General features: G+C 50.0%; 1 pseudogene; it reads right to left on the bottom strand.

Moving 5' to 3' along the window:
* The window catches only part of LOC123038206 (AP2/ERF and B3 domain-containing protein Os01g0693400-like), a 23,417-nt pseudogene extending 21,623 nt beyond the window's left edge, over positions 1–1,794 (bottom strand).
* Between the last annotated feature and the right edge of the window lie 11,921 nt (positions 1,795–13,715).

The raw sequence follows: 13,715 nt of genomic DNA, 5'->3' as shown, positions 1-13,715 counted from the left end.
AAACTTTCTGTTAGTGCCATTAGTTTTCAAATTTTGAATAGTTTAAATTTGTATTTTTCAAAATTTGTGTGAATCACTAGTTTATGAATAACTTTACTATAAAAATAGATTTTTTTTCTTTTTTGCTATTTATTTTTTATTTATACTTACAATTAAATACTTATAGTTTGAGTTTAGGTCACAAAAATTATATTCTTTTTGCTATTGAAAAATATTATAGTTTTATTTGAGTTGATCATAACATAATATTTTAATTAATTGTTTTTATTTTCATAAAAGTTTTGTATTTCATTCTGTTTGCTATTAATTCATTCTTTGAGCTAAATAACCCTGAAATTGAAAAGCATTTAAAATGAACTCTGAAAAAATTGCCCACATTGGTCCCGATTCTAGACTGAACCGGGATTAATGGGCTGACCCGACCTGAACCATAGCCATGTTTTCTACTAATGTATGAAGGTGGGAGGAAGAAGAACAAAGAGACACACGATGGACACAAAGTGTTTCCGGCGACAAACGCCATGCCGCACAAACGGCGCCTCAGCCACTCGCACGGCCTACTGTTTTCTTCAGCACAAACTGTTTGGCACAGACCACGTTAGTACGTTACAATACACTAGGCGGGGGAAGTTTATACACGAGTGCTCACCCGCCGATGCCGCGCCCCACTCTGGCCGCTGCGCGCGATCCGCACTCGCCAGCACCCACGATGCGCGCTCGTACGGGTACGTCTCGGCTGGCAACCAACGGATATCTACATGCATGCACTAACTGACTATTGCATGCACGCTATACATTAACTAACTAGCTTGATATGGCCGCGCGCACGACGTATCCAACTAAGGCTGGTCGTAATAGTATCATAACTAGTATCATGCATGCTAATTAGACAATTTTGATGAGGTGTCATAGATTTAAATGAAGAAAGAGAGGGTTGAGTATCATATCATGATACTGTATCATAATAAATGTTATGCTACTATGTGTCATGCATAACAATAAATAAAGTACTACATGATAATAATATATGATACTATGCATTAAGGAGATAGTATCATATACTAGTATCATACTACCCATTACAAGCAGCCTAACTAGCTAGCTCTGCGCGCGCATGACGCCAATGGACTGCGGCTCGAACTCGAGCACCCACGCAGCCATGCACCTGTGTCCAGTGTAGACCTAGACATACACACGCGCACACGCTGGTGACCACGGACTCACACGTGTCACAGTTTATCTTCTAACACTTGGTGCCTTCGCCAGTACTGCCGACGGCGGAGTGGTAGAACCTGACGACGTCGCCTGCTCCAAGGCCCTTCTCCTTCACAAAGCGGCTCCAGCCCTTGGTGAGGATGTAGCTCTGGCTGTTGTTCCAGTACGAGTAGCGGAACCGCCACACCTTGCCGGCGCCGTCCTCGAAATTCAGAAGCAAGCCCTTGCTCTCGCCGCCCGTGATCGGGAGTTGGAGCGGGAAGTGCTTCTCGGCGTGCTACTTCGGTATCACCAACCTGTTCAGCTTGCCCACGTCGCTGGGCGTGACCGTCTTGCTGAAGAGGTGCTCGCGCGCGACGGCGGGGGAGGGGGCGAACCGTGCCCAGCGTGAGAGGTGGTGGGCGCGGAGAGCGCGGCCGACGCGGCGAAGGCGTGCTTGCTCTGGGCGAGCTCGTCGAAGTAGGTGTGCTTGCACAGCATGTCAACAACCTCGGCCTTGGAGCGCGCGGCGAGGAAACAGAACTCGGTGGCGGCGTCGGGGTCAGCATCTGCGAGCGGGCGGAAGTTGGTGATGGGGTGATTTCAGACAGATTTCTAGCGGGGATTAATTAGACAAGACGCAGGTTTTTTTTTATAAAAATGCAGGCAACGATCTGTCGGGCCAACTGGCTAACACTTGTCGCGCTATGATAGGCCGGGGTAAGTTAGAGTATGGTTAAGTTGCATTTTGCAAGTTTAAAACTAAATCGTCATATTTCATACAAGTTGGGATACCTGAGGTGCTTTTACCTCTTGTTAGTAAGTAAGACCAGCCACACACGGTTCTACTTGTATCCTCTATCTCTTTAGTCTTCACTATAAGCTACTTGTATCGTCGCACTCTTCACTGTTATATCTACTGAATTTTATAATCTCCAGTTTGACATACTACCTTCACTGACATGTCCTACCATGACCAAATGCATTGTTAACCCCGTGCTATAAGCTAATAAAATTCCATCCCCACTGCAGTTGCACGTCATCCGTCAACACCTTTTAATTAGTTAATCAGTTCATAATACGTACGCCCGGGGCATGCAAAATCCGCACTGTAGTTGGCCTACCCTCCATTGTTGCCGGTAGTGTGCCCGCCGCATGAGAATTTAGAGCTGGTCAATTACTACTCTTTCTGTCTGAAAATAAGTTTCTCAACTTTATACTAAATTTAGTGCAAAGTTGTATGAAGGTTAAGACACTTATTTTGAGACGAAGGAAGTATATATTTCTCCACGATAATTCGTGATTGCAATGCCTGGTAGATTGTTCTCTCATGGACCCTTGTTTTTGCATGCATGGTCACACTAATTCCCGTTCCATCATTATTATACAAACCTTCGCCTTGGTCTCTCTATAGGCAAAGAACCGAGGAGTTCAAAGCTGGGACCAGAGGAGATGGATCCAGCTAGGTATCGTATTGGTGCCTTCATGGCTTCGTGCGTGCCTATACGCTAGCTAGAGCAAAAGATTTCGACATAGATTCGTGGTATGTAGCCACCTACAGTTCTAGTACCATCTTTTTGACGGCGATAATCTCCCCGTCCTTGGCTCACAAGGTAGGCACGCACGTCACTTGGGTTAGGTTAGGTTCTCCCGCAGGTTGCCGCGTCGGCTGGACATGACTGATGATATTGATACATGCTACGCAGGCCTTCCTGAAACGCGGAAATGGTTCCGACCATATCTCTTCATCAAGATTTTGGATTGCGATGCGGCCGAGATTTTTGGACAAGTGTTTTTATTCTGTCATAAATTTTGGCGTCATCAGGTAGTACAAAGTTGGGTTCCTAATAAGGAGGCCAACAAAGAAGGAAAGATGCGCACATTTTTTCCATGATGCAAATGCGGACAAATTGGCCAATACATGTTCCATTTCAATACACGCTGATGGACATGAACAAACCCTGCACCAGTTAACTTGATTTACCACTAGTTAATTACTGTGCGCAAATGGACGATTGCTTCGTGTTCGCACATCGTGTGGGCCATTGTTTTTGCATGCATCACCGCTACTAATTTTCTTTCAGCTATTCCATGATGATGCAAACGCGGCCAATCCATGTTCCGTTTTCTTCTGCTTCCATCTCCATGCGCGCACGGCTCTAGCTAGGCCCTCGGTAACCAGGAGTGGACGACACGAGCAACTATCTATCTACCTCCGCGCCGGCGATCATGTTCGGCATCACGTTGGACGACGGTTGCAATCCTCGGCTGTTAACTCCGCATGATATTTTATTTAAGCCCAGCTTGACATGAAGCTTGTTCACTAGCCCTAACATCTGATTAGGACCTAGTACTCTCTCCGGTCATTTTTACTTCGCGTATAAGAATTGTCTGAAGTCAAACTTCATAAAGTTTAACCATGTTTATATGAAAAAATATTAATATCTACAATACTAAATTTATACAATATGAAAACTAAAGTCATGACGCATCTAATGTTGTTGATTTTCATATTCTGAATGTTGGTATTTTTCTCTGTAAATTCGGTCAAAGTTTACGAGGTTTGACTTCAGACAAACCTCATATGTGAACTAAAAAGGACCGAAGGGAGTAATATATTGTTAACCGTGGGTCTTGATATTCCGTCTCCACTAAGAAAATTGCATGTCAGCATCAACGCCTTTTCATTTGTTAATTCAGTTCCTCGGGGCGTGCAAATCCGCAGGGCGATTGGTCGACCCTCCGTCGGTTGGTGCTACTACCATCCATCATCAACACATGAGAACTTGGATTAGCTATGCTGCCAATGAGTATTTATTTAGTTTCCTCCGTTGCTCGCCAGCTGGGTGTAGCTATCGATCGATCAGTGTGTGGATGGACTCCTGCTTTGTGCTCGCACCTCATGGACAGTTGACGCACGTATGCACGTCTCCCCGCTACTTCTCTCCCATTATTTTACGCTCAAAGTTGATAGAGATTGATTGATTAGGCGCTAGATAGAGCAACATCACGTCACAGATTCGTGGCCATGTTCCAACCGTCACTGCTACGTTGGCTTAATTTCAGATCCATACTTAACGTCTGATCATGACCGGATGCATTGTTAACTGCGGGGTTACAATAACATCTTATCTCCACTACAACTGCATGCACCATCAACTGTTAACAGCATGTGTGGCCGTCAGTGAGCTATCAGTCTGTGGGTGGATGTGGGCTGCTGGTCTGTATGCATCATGCTAATCCTTTTGGATTATGCTTCAAACCCCGCCCACCCACCCACCCTGATTTCTCTATGGAGATAACGGACAGCTCCGAGTTTGAGACTCTCCTATATATCTGAGCAGATCGGCACAAAGCCACAGGGGCTGTTGTGTTGGTGCGCCGCGCAAGCCAAGCTAGAAGTGAAGTGTTTTCCCGGCCGGCCGGCGACGGCCTTTCCATGCCGCTAAAAGGCCCCGGATTATGGTCCCGGAGCACCGTTCTTGTTCTCTTGCCAAATCTTCCGTGACAGTGTACCCGGCCGACCCAGGAAAGGCACCCATGTTGATTGATACGCGCTTATTGATACGCACTCTGCCTCGGTTGCCCTGCCTCTGCGTGGGGAATTTTGGATCTGGAGCGGCGGCTTTATTGGCAAGGCATGGCTGGCTAGCAGCCGTGCGGGCGATGGATCTGGCGTCCCGGCTGTGCGGGCGGCGGGATCCGGTGGTCGTTGGCGGCCGGCGACAGTTTCTACGGGCCGGTGCGTGCGATCTGGTGCCTCCCCTCCTCCTCTGTTCGGCGTGCGGGCCAGCCTCATCGGGCCACGCTTCCATGGATCTCCGGTTCTGTATACGGGGCGCTGCTGGTGGCGGGGATCTAGTTCGGGAGAAATCCTTGGTCGGCCATGGTCGGCCGCGTCGACGGCGACGCCTGAGGGCGTTGTTCCCCTCCTTGAAGGCGTCGGTATGGACTGATCCACTCACTTCCCCTTTCCCTAGGTCTCTCGGGCGAAAGCCCTCACTTTGTTGGGCGGCGAAGGCACTCACGGCGCCGTTCCATTCTTGAAGGCGCCGCTTTGGGAACCTTGGGGTTGTGTGGCGCTTGTGGGTGGTGGGCCGACGGCGATGGTGCGGCCCTATCCTAGCATGCATCTGCATCCGTTGCTTGGAGATGGACTCGCGTAGGTGGAGGTCGTCGTTTGGCGTCATGGTGGCATCGGTGACAGAGGCACCTGTCAAGGTTGGCACCTCAATCTGCTCTGAAGATGGACCAGTGGAAGATGGTGGCGGCGACACATGTGAGTATGTCGGACCGGTTTATGCCCCGGACCCAGTATGTGGCTCGGTCGAGGCCTCCGACTTTAGATGTTAGGCTTAGGTGAGAGGTCTGGATATTTGGCCCAGCTTGCACCCTTTTATCATATGGATTGAAGTAGTGGCAGATGTTGCTAAGATAACGGATTCAGACATATTGTTGTACTACTTTGTAAGGTCCTCGAGAATAATCAATAAAATGACCGCATGCATCTCCTAGATGCAGAGGCCAAGGGTCATTCTTTTTTTCAAAAAAAAAAAGTAATGAAAAGGGTGGTTTGGAGCCCGTCCGGATCCTAAAGATGCGCCAGTCGCATGCATTATTCTCTTGCTCAGATCGTCAGCAACACGGGCCAAAACGAGACATGTATATGTGTTCATCTTTGGAGATCTATGGATGCATTCGCACGGTGAATCGCCGCAATATCGATCTGGTCTGCGCCGTTCGATCCATCCGGAGAGCCGTGCACTGAAGCAGAGTGTAGTTTTAGCTTATCTTGCGCTAACGCTGGCTAGTCGCCAAGGGGAACCAGCTAGAAGCGTTCCATTCCATCACGTAGCATCCAAGTAGAGTATTCAACAACAGTCGCAGTCTTGCTATTGGCTATTGCTGGGTTACGTGCTAACTATCTCATCTGTCATTGTAGTATCAATGATGATCAGGCATGCCGGACACTACAACGAAAAGCCAGCTAGAACCGACAGCACTTCGCTGTGGCTGTACGTAGGAAATGTTGGATAGGACGTGTACGTAGCACGAGTCGACACGACTCGGGAAAGTCGTCCGGCCAGGTTTGCGGCCGTCTGCCGTCGCCGTCGCGCGTCATCCGTCCCGTCAGACCAGACCTCCACGCGCGCACGGCTCTCCTCCTTCCCCACCAAGCGCGCAACAGCAGCAGCCAGATACAGCGACGGAGCAAAAGCGATGGATGCAACCGAAAGGGCCAAAAAAAGAGTCATATCAACCTTTGTCACTGGCCATAAAATCTCAGAGCCTTTAACTTTTGCTTGACTGATTACGCACTACACCACCGTGCGCGCGGTTTACCCACGGCTGCATTCCTCACTGCTATAATATCTGCTTAATTTTAAAACCACACTACTTGATTATATATGCTAGTTCGTTCACGAGTCCTAACATCCGATGCATTGTTTTTTTGGCGATGATAATGCATTGTTAACTGCGGATCGCCATAACAAAAAATATTCCATCCCCACTGCATTAGTAGCACGTCATCCGTGATCCATGATCACATTTTAATTCCTTCTTGCCTGCTGCTTCTACGTACCAGGACCTCTGCAAATTCACACGGCGATTGGTCGACCCACCATTGTTAACACCAAATGTAGCTATCGAGGCAGTGCGTGGGTGGATGGACTCCTCCAGCTCCGTTCACGCACCGTACGGACCATTGACGCTTTCGTCACCGGTTCACCAAGATTTTTCTTCTTCGAACCTCTTTCTATGGGCTATTTATAACCCATTTAACGACGGAAGAACATGAGAGCTGAACGGTTTTATGGCACCATGGAACTAAGAATCGCGCTTTCATAGCGTGAGAGACGTCGTCGTCCTAGTGCTGCTGTTTTGGCGGAGATCCTTGCCTCTCAAGGTTACGATTGATGCATGTGTGTGTCGACGACGAATGTATCGTCGCTGAACAGGCATGCACGCACTTGGACTTCATTTCCCAACGAAGGCGGAAATGGTCTGGTCTGCGGTGATCGAGCTTGATCTGTTCAACCGTGGAGAAGGGTTGCGAGTTTTTGGACTGAATTCTTCTGTGGCGCCCGGAGTTTCAAAGGCAGGCAGCGGCGTATGCTTGAACGACCAAAACGCGCCACACAGAACAAGTCTGGTTCCTTAACAGGAAGCCGCGTCGGTGGTGAGTGGTGACGGGGATTATTCCCCTGCCTGACTGACTGCATGCACATGCGACCAAACTGTTAACCGTACATCGGATTCCCCAGCGGGCTCGTACTGTGAAGTTCGGGGCCGTACGTGGTTAGCTGTGGCCTGTGGGATACAATAGCATTCCATCTCCACTACAATTGCATGCACCATCCATTGTTAACACTTGACAGCAAGTGTGCCCGTCAATGAGCTATCAGTCTATTCTGCGGGTGGATGTGGGCTGCTGGTTTGTTTCGGCACCGCCTGGACCGTTAGACGCATGCATATGCATCATGCTAATCTTCTCTGATTATTCTGCTAACCCCGTCCACCCACCCAGCCTGATTTCTCTAGGCAGAGAACGGACAGCTCGAACTTGAGACTCTCCAAGCAGAGCAGATGGGTACGTACTGGGCGGGGTGCCATGAGTACGTCGACGGCCTTTCCATGCCGCGAAAAGGTTACGGATTGTGCTCCTGGAGCAGTGTTCTTCTTGTGTCAAGATAGCCGTCAAAGGGAAATAGCTAGAAGCGTTCCATTCCATGACGTAGCATCCAAATCCAAGTATTCAACAACAGTCGCACTCCTGCCTTCGGCCATTGGTGGCGGCTCTACTGCTTGCTGGGTTAGGGTTACGTAGTAGCAACGATGATGAGGCAAGGCCGGACACTGTTGGCGAGAGCCAGCGACAGTCGACGACAACACTACCCTCCAACTCCACTGGTCGATGCTTGGAAAAGAAAAAAACTCCAAGCGTCGACACGACTCGGCAAGGTCGTCCGCCAATGGCACTGTAGCAGCAAGGCAATAGCGCCCGTCGCGTCCGCTAGACCTCCACGCGGGCACGCCTCTCCTCTTAACCACCAAAGCGCGACAGCAGCCAGCTACAGCGACGGAGCAAAAGCCATGGATTGATGGAGCCGAAAGCGGAAAAATCTCAACTTTATTTACTGACCATAAAATATCAGAGCTTTCTGCTTTTCACGGCTGATTACGCACTGCACCATCGTGCGGTTTACCCACGGTTGCACTCCTCACATGATGTATACTGCGTTCACGAGTCCTAACATCTAATTACGACCTAATGCATTCTTAACTGCCGGTCGCAATTACAAAAAAGATATTCCATCCCCACTGCATTAGCAGCACGTCATCGACGGTCCATGAGCACACATTTTAATTAGTTGCTGCCTACTCTGCAGATCCGTAGGGCGATTGGTCCACAGAACATTGTTAACAACAAATGTATCCATCGGTGAGTGAGTGGGTGGATGGTCTCCTCCGGCTCCGTTCCCGCACCGCTTGGTCCGTTGACGCATCCGTCATCAGTTCAACCAGAGTTTTCTTCCAACACTTTTATTCAGATTATTTAATCGACCGAAGAGGGTGAGAGCTGAAGGGTTTATGGCACGATGGAATTAATTAGCACGCTTCCATTCCATGGTGAGAGAGAGTGAGAGACGTCGTCGTCGTCCTTCTAGTGCGCCTTTTTGACCGAGATCCTTGCCTCTCAAGGCTTAGATTGATGCATGTGTATGTCAAGGATTGATCCTTGCCTCTAGTAGGTCGCTGATCTCGCACGCACTTGGACTTGACCACGATCATGTATGCACCCGCGTTTCCGAGGAAGGCAGAAATGGTCTGCGATGATCGAGCATGATCTCTTGAACCGAGGAAAAAAGTTGCGAGGTTTTGGATCGATTTTCTTCTGCGGCGACCGGCCGGAGTTCCAAAGGCAGGCGGCGGTGCATGCCCGCCCGAACGAGGAAGGCGCAACAAAGTCTGGTTCCTCAACAGGAAGCCGCATCTGTGCCTGTGGTGACCAAACCGTTAACCGTACACGGGCTGCTACTGACAACCATGGCGTTCCTTCCTTCCTCTTGCTAATTCCGGGCCACACGTGGTCGACGGCTGACCGGCTGCGGGCGCAGAACTGAACCGACCGTCTGCGCTCGCCGTAGCAGGGACAAAATTTCTGTTCTAACCCTTTTTCCAAACTTAATTAGGAAATAACCTCGTTTTGAAACAAAGTTCGTATTTGACCTTTTTTGATCATGCCAACCTCTATGGCGTTTGGATTGCACAGGAGACGCCACAGTTCCTGGCGTTTGCTTCCTAGTCCACATCCAGCTGGTCAGTTGACGTGGAAGGGCGAAACGCCAAGCCTCATGGCGTCTGGTCATCACTCACAAATTTCCAGATGGAAACGCCATCCTTCCTGGCGTTTGGCACAGGAAGGACACACCACTAAGCTTGGCGTTGCCCACTGAAACTGTTTACTATTGCTCGTGTAGTGTTAGATCGCCATCCCTCTGCTTGCACGTACGGCAACTAGATTGTTTAACATTTGCAAGCTGTAATTACCAAAAAAGGATTTCCCTCGCTTTGTATACAAAGCAACCAACCGAACCATACAGAAATAGGTGCTGGGACGGAAGCAGCACAGTCACGCCCAAAAGAAAAGATAGAGAAAGAGCAAAAGAAACAAATGCCAACAACAACGGATGCAAGCTGTAATTCACACTAGATAAATCGATCCATCTCAAAAATCACGTACGGTAGTTTCAGCGAGCGCTAGCTATAACACATGCCTCACAAATCTCTAGCATACCTGTTGAGCTACCCGGCCTGGTCCACCAAGTCAGAAACCATCTATGCATAAGTGAATGTTAATATTTATGAGCATCCCTAATGCGGACCCTTAAATCGTCTGCAAACGTCTGGATTAAATTGTCCGTATGTTGCAAGCCATCCAACGGGTCCCTATTAGCCTGCGGACCGGTCCACGCTTCCGTTTTCCCGTAAACCGGAAGAAAATCAGGGGAGCTTTGTGGGAGATTAGACATCTATCACGTAGGATTTCGACACCCTCGGCTCACGAAAAACCGAGGCAAAGCCCAAATATTTGGAGCGGTCCACTCTGCTTCCGCGCCAACCCCTCTTTATCCACCCTCTTGGCTATGATTGTTGCCGCTCTCCACACTAATTCCTGCCACTTTCGCTTCTACTGCCGCATGGACCCGCACGAAGAGCTGCTAGAGCCGGCTATGGTGGAGGATTAAAAGAAGATGGTCGCCTAGTGGTCATTTAGCAAGTAAGAGCATCTCCAACACCTCCCCAATGTGTGGCATCTGAGCCCGGATCCGTGCCCATTCCCCCATCTTGGCGAGTGGCCGTGCCCGCCTCTAGAAGATTGCTCGTCGTCGCGCCTGGATTCCGCGCCAGTACCTCGCCGACCGCAGGCACGACGTTGACTCACCCCTTTGGGACACATGGTTTCAGGACAAGCACGGCATGCGCCGGCAAACTTTTTTTTGCCGACCGTGCTTGTGGCACGCCCCGTGTGTCCCATAGTGCGCCTCGTGTGCGCACACCGAGCCCGCCTAGAGCGCGCGGGTACGCGACCTCACGCCAACGCCCTCTCCCTTCCTGGCGTCGCCGCCCTCACAGCCTCCCGCCATGACGATCGAGGAGGAGGAACAGCTTGTGTAGGCCGTCATGGAGGACTCCGAGCAGGAGTACACGCGTCGCCAGGAGGAGGAATGGGAGGGCTTGCAGGAGATGCTCGAGTTGTTGGCCTCCGGGACGTCCACGTGCCGAAGCTGGACGTGAAGCAGGAGGTGAAGATGGAGATGAAGGAGGAGGCCACGGAGGAGTGTGCATGGGCGTCGTGGTCACCGCCGCCGCCGCCGCAGCCGCAGCCTGCACAACACTCACCCGCCCCATTCTGGGGACCGCCGCCGCACCTTTGGACACCCCCACCCTACATCGACCTAATGAGCGACGATGAGGATGTTTTAATCTATTTTGCAATGCTTTTTTTATTTTTCAATTTTTTTTAGTGTTTTTTTTCTAAGTCCAACACGGACAATGTTTGAGATGCAGCCGCGCATCGGATGTACCGGCCCACGAACGGCTCAAACCGGACATAGGCGTCCATTTTACCGCCCCAAACGGACTGAATCCAGATCAAATAAACGTCTATTTAAGGTCTTGCGTTGGAGTTGCCCTTAAAGCCTTGTACAATGCAAGATGCTTAGAGGAGGTGCTTAGAGAAATAAATCAGACTTTTTTTTAAGCATCGATGCTTATTTGTACAGAATAGACGCTTAATTAGACGTCTCTCCTATAGAAATAGGCACCGGTGCTTCAGAAAAATTTGGTTTATTTTTTTAAGCACCTAGCATTGTACAAGGCCTAAGTGGGACTAGGTTGTCGGATGCGTCCGTGTAGCAATACGCAGACGATGAAGTATAGTGTTGGATGATAAAATGCATTTGAATCGATATATCTATAGCCTCCTCATACGTACGCAACTTAGCATTCCACAGTGTGAATTACAGCTTGCAAATGTTAAACAATTTAGTTGTCGTACGATGCAAGCAGAGAGGTGGTGATCTAACACTACTCGAGAAATGGTAAACAGTTTCAGTGGGTAAACGCCAAGCTTAGTTGCGTGGCCTTCATGTGCCAAACGCCAGGAAGGGTGGCGTTTCCATCCACGACCAGACGCCATGAGGCTTGGCGTTTGGCCGTACCACGTCAGCTGACCAGCTGGATGTCAACTACGAAGCAAACGCCAGGAACCGTGGCGTCTTCTGTGCAATCCAAACGCCATAGAGGTTGGCGTGACCAAAAAAGGTCAAATACGAACTTTTTTTTAAAACGAGGTTATTTCCTGATTAAGTTTGGGAAAAGGGTTAGAACAGAAATTTTGTCCCCGTAGCAGCAAAGATGATGATGATGATGATGAGCCAGCGACAGCAGTGTCTTGGGATTAAATGCAATCGCAGAATTGGCAAAAGCCAGCGACAGCAGTGCGCTACACTCCAACGCCAGATCGGTCCATGGAGCTCCAAAGTCAGTCGGTCAAGGTTCACTCAGCCCGGCCTGCACGTGTACGTACGATCGACGAGACGACTTGGCAAGGTCGTCCATCCCGGCCACTGGCCACCGCGCGCGCCCACTGTGGCCCCGTCGCGCATCATGGATCCTTCCCGGCTCCCCGCACCGCCACGCGCACCCGGCTCTGTACTGCACAGTAGTATACTACTCCACCCACCCGCCCACCCGCCCACTCGCCCAAGCACAAGCAACCAACGCCGGACCAGAACGCACCGAGCCATGCCAAATCGATCCTTAAGCCAACTTCATCGCGCGACTCTAAACGGACGTCGGTTTTGCCTGAATTCTCACTACCGGAACAGGGCTCTAAGCCGACCGGAACAGGGCTCTAAGCCGACAGCCAAATGTATGCCGACGGCCACCGTCGGCCTAATCCGAGCTATGCCGACAGCTAGGTCCTGGCCGTCGGCGTACAATGGCCGTCGGGCTATCCCCGTCTACGCCGACAGCAGCCGTCGGCACATAACAGCCGTCGGCTTATCCCAGACTACGCCTACAGCTGTCATCGGCATATATAGGCCGCCGGCATAGATGCGGGCCCGCCGACAACACTCATCACGGCCGGCTAACGACGTCAAATCTATGCCGACGGCCGTGACGGGTGGCCGTCGGCATAGATACGGGTGACACGTCACCGATCCAGAGCGCACCAACCAGGACCTATGCCGACGGCAGCCGTCGGCATAGCTGATACGTCATCGATCCGCGGCGCTGTCCATCTGCCCTGGCCGCAGCTATGCCGACGTCGGCATAGTTTTTTTTTCTTTTTTTTCTTTTTTTCCATATAGTATTATTATTATTATTATTAAGCATACAATATGTGTTAATAAGCATACATATAGATTGTGTTAATAAGCATACATATAGTATGTGTTAATAAGCATATAGTATGTTAATAAGCATATAGTATGTGTTAATAAGCATACATATAGTTTTTTTTCTTTTTCTTCACTGTTTTCTTTATTATTATTTATTTAACTAGCTTACATACAGTATGTGTTAATAAGCATACATACATTATTTTTTGGTTCTTTACAGAGCGGTGTGACCCCCCTCACGAACGTGCCGCCGCCAGCCGGCAACTGGAATGGGGAACAGTCGCATCGGGTCTATACGAAGGGGACTTTGCTCCAAGTGTTCATATATATCGGATGACCTACCACAATCGGATGGTGTTATGCCATGTCCGAAGAGGTGGCACGCATCTCCGGGGTGTGGCCCCGTCACGGACGGCGCCGCCGCCGGCACCTGGAGGGGGGGAACGGACGCGTCGGGTCTACATGGAGTGGATGTATCTGTGGGTTTGGCCCGAATGTTGCTCCCGGGTGTCCTTATGGGCGGACCTGACACAACCGGGTGGAGAGGTCCACTGGTCAAAGCCCGTCCGTGCAAAGTCAAAGGGCTAAATCTCGTGGTCAAACGCTACA

Source organism: Triticum aestivum, chromosome 2A (assembly GCF_018294505.1).
Source record: "Triticum aestivum cultivar Chinese Spring chromosome 2A, IWGSC CS RefSeq v2.1, whole genome shotgun sequence".
NCBI classification, from domain to species: Eukaryota; Viridiplantae; Streptophyta; class Magnoliopsida; order Poales; family Poaceae; genus Triticum; species Triticum aestivum.
Note: the sequence above shows the minus strand (reverse complement) of the source record. Positions and strands in the feature narration are given on the sequence as shown.